Source organism: Macadamia integrifolia, chromosome 7 (genome assembly GCF_013358625.1).
Source record: "Macadamia integrifolia cultivar HAES 741 chromosome 7, SCU_Mint_v3, whole genome shotgun sequence".
NCBI lineage: Eukaryota > Viridiplantae > Streptophyta > Magnoliopsida > Proteales > Proteaceae > Macadamia > Macadamia integrifolia.
In genome coordinates, this window is record NC_056563.1 from 19,715,796 (window position 1) to 19,721,864 (window position 6,069).

Below are 6,069 nucleotides of genomic sequence, written 5' to 3' on the forward strand. Positions count from 1 at the left end.
CCATATGGGCATGTAAAAATGGTCTTATGTTGGTCCTCTAAAGCAATTGGGATCTGTTTATAGCCAGAATATCCATCAAGAAAACAATAGTATTCATGTCTAGCTAACCTCTCTAACATCTGGTCAATGAATGGTAATGGGAAGTGGTCCTTCCAGGTTGTCACATTAATTTTCCTGTAGTCTATGCACACTCTCCACCCAGATTGGACACGGGTTGAAATTAGTTCATTATTGGCATTGAGAACTACAGTCACACCAGACTTCTTAGGCACTACGTGAACTGGGCTAACCCATTGGCTGTCAGAAATAGGATAAATTATTCCATGATCCAAGCACTTTAGCATCTCTTTCTTAATAGCTTCCATCATCACTAGGTTAGCTCTTCTTTGGGGTTCCGTGGATGGTTTGGAATCCTCCATAAGATGTATATGATATTGCACAATAGAAAGGCTTATACCCTTGATATCAGTCATGGTCCAACCTAGGGTTTCCTTATTATCTTTTAAATGTTTGAGTAACTCCTCTTCCTGGCTAGAAGTCAAATTTGAAAAAATTATTACAGGAAGAATCTGGTCAGGCCCTAGGAAAGCAAACCTCAAATTATATAGCAATTCCTTAAGATCTAGTTTAGGGGGCTCAACTATGGAAGGTTTGGGAATGGAATTAGAAAGGGGTCCTAAGGGCTCCACAGGTGTGTGAAGACTCAAGACTTTAGAAAAGAAATTTTCACTATCATCATCCAACTCATCCATACACTCTTGGAATTTTGAATCAAAATTAATATCAAAGTTAGTAATTAAATCATCAGAAAAATCCAAAAAATCCTCAAGCATATTGATCTCTTCTTCCATATGTGGTTGCTTGCCTATCCTAAACATGTTAAAATCAACAGTTTGGTTACCAAAAGATAACCTTAGGAAACCATTCCGGCAATTGATTAATGCATTACTGGTAGCCAAGAATGGTCTTCCTAGAATTATTGGGATCTCATCCTTGGTTGAGAAGGCTTGGTATCCAACACAATGAAATCAATAGGAAAAATAAATTCTCCCACCTTTAGTAAGACATCCTCAACCATCCCTTTAGGAATTTTAACAGACCTATCTACCAACTGAAGAGTAGTTCCAGTGGCTTTCAATTCTCCCAATCCAAGTTGCTTGTACATATGGTAAGGTAAAAGATTAACACTTGCGCCAAGGTCAAGTAAGGCATTCTCAATGTAGGTGTTGCCTATGACACAAGATATGGTAGGGCTCCCTGGATCCTTATACTTGGCTACTATAGGTTGAGTAATTATGGAACTAATGTTACCTACCAAGAACGCCTTTTTGGGAACACTAGTGATACGTTTGTGAGTACACAAATCTTTCAGTACCTTTACATAGGTGGGGATCTGGGATATGGCATCCAAAAGGGGGATGTTCACTTCTACCTTTTTGAAGACTTCTAAAATTTTATCCATAGAAACAGTCTTCCTTTTTGTTTACCAAGCGATTAAGGAATGGGACAAGATGAACATAAGGACTGTTAGGGATTTACCCCTGTTCAGAAGAATCATTTTTGTTTCCTCAACCAAATCATCTTTAGTTTTAAAAAAAATCTTTAGGTTCATCAGACGAACCTGAAACAAGAGGCACATTTGTGTCCTCAACTGAAGGAAAGTTAATATGAGTAATAGATGAAGAAGATTTAGGAACGCTCTGTTGGTACTCTCTACCACTCCTAAGGGCATAAACAACATTACATTGGTTAGAGGGCCCTTGTTGGGTCTGACCTTATACTATATTCAGTGGTGCATTAATTGATGTTTGTGAACTAACAGGCTGATGATGCCTAGGGTTAGGCTCTGGTTGACTGGGTAAAGTTCCTTTCTCCCTCTCACGCATAATTGAGACAACTTAAGTGAGTTCACTTGTAAGATTTTGATGGCTTGTCATGAGGAGGGCCATATTTTTTTTTCAAGTCACTTATTCTACTTGCCTCTCCAGTGTTGGTAAACCCAAGGGGTTGCTGATAAGATGATAGGAGAGGGGCCCTAGGAAAACTAGCCTGAGGTCCTACATTTGACCTAGGAAAAGCATTTTGGGAAAAATATTATTGTACAAAGGGAGGCCTTTGGAGTCCAGGTTGTCCTTGATTATGGAAATTGAAAGGCCCTGCTTGGTTGCCCTGATTCCAAGAGAAATTTGGGTGATTTCTCCATCCTGGATTGTAGGTATTACTATATGGATTATTCTGGTATAAAGCATTAACACTATCATTAGAAGTGCCCCCAGAGGTGTTGGGGCATTCTTCTATGAGATGTCCAGGGGACTGGCACCAAGCACAAATCTTAACCAAATTGACTGATGATGGCTCTCTAGGAACAATAGCCTCAATTCTCTTGATTAGGCTATTCAAATGGGCTTCCTTGGCTACTATCTCATCCACAAAATATCCTTTTCCTCCTATGGTTCTTTCACTCTCTTGGGTTGATTCCCACTCACGAGTTTTGTCAGCTAAGTCAAGTAAGAATTCCCATGCCTTTCCTTCATCTGTAAAGGATGTGAATCCCTCAGAGCACATAGACTCTATTATTTGTTTAGTTGGGTAATCAATACCCTCATAAATTATTTGACATAAATGCCATAGGTCTAGGCCATGGTGAGGGTATTCTTGGAGTAGATCCTTGAATCTCTCCATAAGTTTGGAAAATGACTCACTAGGCTTTTGCCTAAACTGAAGGATATCACTTCTAAGCTTATTGGTCTTGTGAGTTGGGAAAAACTTCTTAAGGAAGACAATTGTGAACTGTTCCCATGAGGTTATGGAATTTGTGGGTAACCCATACAACCACTTCTTAGCTTGGTCTTTCAATGCAAAAGTGATAACCCTAAGCTTAACAGCATCATCAGAAAGCTGTTGGATCTTAATTAGAACACATACCTCTTCAAATTCCCTTAGAAATAGGTATGCATCCTCAGAGGTCAACCCATGGAAGTGGGGCAACATAATGATGTACTGAGATTTGAGTTCAAAATTATTACCCTGGGTGTAATACCCTACTTCTTAAACCCGGTCTGATTTCACAGTTGACCCGGTTTAACCATGCAGGACCCGAATCAGAGAGAGCTAAGGCGGGTTCCTTATCGACCATAATGGCAAGGGTGACCTTAAACACCGGCTGGCCAGACAAGTCCGAGCCAGTGCCAGAAGAGACGGTGGTACCCAAGCCGTGTACATGCTTCTATCATAAGGCCATGTACGGATAAAGCAGGTATGTAGGCGCATACGTATGTTACATCTTATGCCAAGAGTGAGATTTGTGCCGAGGGCTGAATTCTGTCAAAATCCCACTTGTTGGCCAAGTTTTGGCCCTCAGGTGGGTGGACAGGTGGGCGCATCCACCCACCTGAGTGACCCACCCATGTGATTACTTAGTTATGTTAGGACGTATAAATAGTATTTAAATTTTCCTTTTTCTTTTCTCATTTATGACACTCGGACTTTGGTGAGAAGAGTAAAGAGGAGAGAGAAAAGAAGGGAAAGAAGAGGAGAAGAGAAGGAAGAGGAAGAAGAGATGGATTTCAGTGGCACCAAGGCCTGATCTTCCCATTCCGACGCCGGAAGAGTGATCTCCATCACTAGAGCTATGTTTAGACGTGAACAAAGGCTAGGTTCCTTAAACTTTCACCATACCCAAGTAAAACCCTTGATTTGGGTAGGGTTTCTTGAGGTCTTGCAAATCCCCTTTGAGATGATGAATCTAAGGTTTAATAGATGATCTATGTATTGATTTTGAAGGATTTGAAGAAGTGTTTACAAGGTTGGAGAAGCATTGTTGATTTGAAGTGATTTTTGGGCTTTGAAGGAGTTATTGAGCAAAGAAGGTAAGATGGCTTTCTATTCCTTAAATCTAACCTAGATCCAAGTTAGAACCACCTTATGAGACCTTGAATGTGTGGAGAATGGGTTTGGAAGAGCCCCATTTGATTCCCCAAAGGTTGGGAAAGGTTTCAGGTGAAAATGGCTTTTCCCACCAAGACCGGTGGGCCAGGATCGGTGGGCCATTTGGCTCGCCTAAGGGCACCTCCTGAGAGGGCAGGACCCTCGGGCCCAATCGGTGGGCCAGACCGGTGGGCCAACCTACCCGCCGGTGAGGACCGGTGGGTCTGACTGGTGGGTCAGACTGGTGGGTTGTCCGACCCACCCGAGAGGCTCTGAACGTGATTTTTACGTCCGATTGGACCCAAAACGGACGTGTGACCTTCATTTAGGATTCTAAACATGATTTTGTGCTTGGATCTTGTTAATTGTGATCCCAAAGTGGTGAAATGCTAACCCCATTCACTTATGTTAGGTTCACCAAAGCGTATGCTTCTCCCACCGGATCTCACCCATGCTGAGCGTGAGTCCTTGTACACTACAGGTAAGTGGGGAGAGGACGTTTGGCCTTATTTTAAGGCATTGTTTGGCATTCATTTAATTATATCTAGACTAGCCATGTCATCATGAAAATGTTATGTAGATTAGCCATCCTCATATATTGTGTTTGTGTGTTGTGTTTATTTCTAAATGCCAAGTGATGATATACTTATGTGATGAATGTTGACATCATTGTTCATGATGTATTAATAGACTAGACGCCGTAGTCGGCTTGAAAATGAGTGCATTGGTGGCCCATGGTATGGGACGCGATGGCACTATGTAATCGTATTATTGTCATATAGGAGCATGCGGTTTAGGATTATCATCTTCCCGTGCTACGACCCTTCCCAACACGGGTTAAGGTGTTGGGTTACCATTTGGGGGGAAGCAGTGGTCGCGGTTGTCAGGTCACTGTGGCGGTTAGACATTACGCCCGGCTGGTCATTAGGACAGTCGACAACCCCGATGGTATATTCAAGAGGGCCAATCGTACTGCTTTTAAATTGCTGGAGTCAACACCTTTAATTTTCAGTCATTTACTTTATGTTGAGAGCTGGTGGTCGGCATGTTTTATTTTTTTGAGTACTCACGGTGGGCCTTCTCCTACAGCCCTATGGGCTTATCGCAGGATAGAGTTCGCGGCTCGTACCCGGAGTATAGGCGCACTGTGGTTGTAGTAGCACTAAACCAAAGACTTAGTAATGTTGCTTAGGTGGATGTGATTAAAAATATATTGCATAGCATATAGTGCCTATGGTTGTGATTGGTTGTGTGGACTGCTGTGTGGTCCATCTTTCCACTTACTGAGCTAGTGAGCTCATCCCACGTGTGCACCTCTTTTAGATGATTTTGTAGGTCATCCGTCTGATGAGCACGGGGCGGGTCTCACAGTTGAGTTCCCTGAAGCGGACTGGTGGGTCCCTGAGGAGTTAGAGCATGACACTGATTGCTCATACGAGAGTTGTGCTGCGGGACCGCAGTTCTGATACCGAGCTGAGCTCCACTTTTGATGCCGAACTGAGCTCTACCTTTTGATGCTGAGCTGGGCTCAACCTCTGATACCGAGCTGAGCTCTAAGATTTGATACCGAGCTGAGCTGTACACTCTAATTTTTTATGATTCCTTTTGAGTACTTAATATGTGAATTGTATTTTTTTGTGTAAATATCATGCCTGTGGGCCCACATGTACTTAACTATTGTATTATAATTTGGGTATCAAATATTATGGGAATATTCACAGGTAAACCAAGTCTTCCGCTGAACTGATGAGCATTTTCTTAGTTGTGTGTATGCTGTGGTGGAATACTGTATCAGATGATCCTGGCAGGTTTGGGTTAACCGGTGTTAACTCGGTCACTGGTCCGATTCTGTGTGAACGGGGTGTGACACTGGGCTTGTGGTAGAACTATACAGGAAGGTTGGGTTGTTCTAGCAGTGTAGAACCTATCTTTTAGAGATTTAGGTGAAGGGTTTTGCGTTGGTCTCCCATATTGAAGGGTTTTAAATAGAGTAAACGTATAGGGTCACTACTTGTTGGATCTCTTCTTTCTAACCGATTCTTAGTATTATGTACCCACCTAACACTCATGCAACAGAAAACTACCCACAACTAGAGTAAGACAAGCACAAAATAATGGATAGCAAAACTTTTTTTTTTTAAT

At 42.2% G+C, this 6,069-nt stretch overlaps 1 non-coding gene across 1 annotated transcript; it reads left to right on the plus strand.

Annotated features, from left to right (window-relative positions):
* The first annotated feature begins 2,635 nt into the window (after positions 1–2,635).
* On the plus strand, positions 2,636–2,742 carry LOC122085321. The gene has a single exon (XR_006142096.1). It is a non-coding gene; the product is annotated as a small nucleolar RNA R71 (small nucleolar RNA).
* The last annotated feature ends 3,327 nt before the right edge of the window (positions 2,743–6,069 follow it).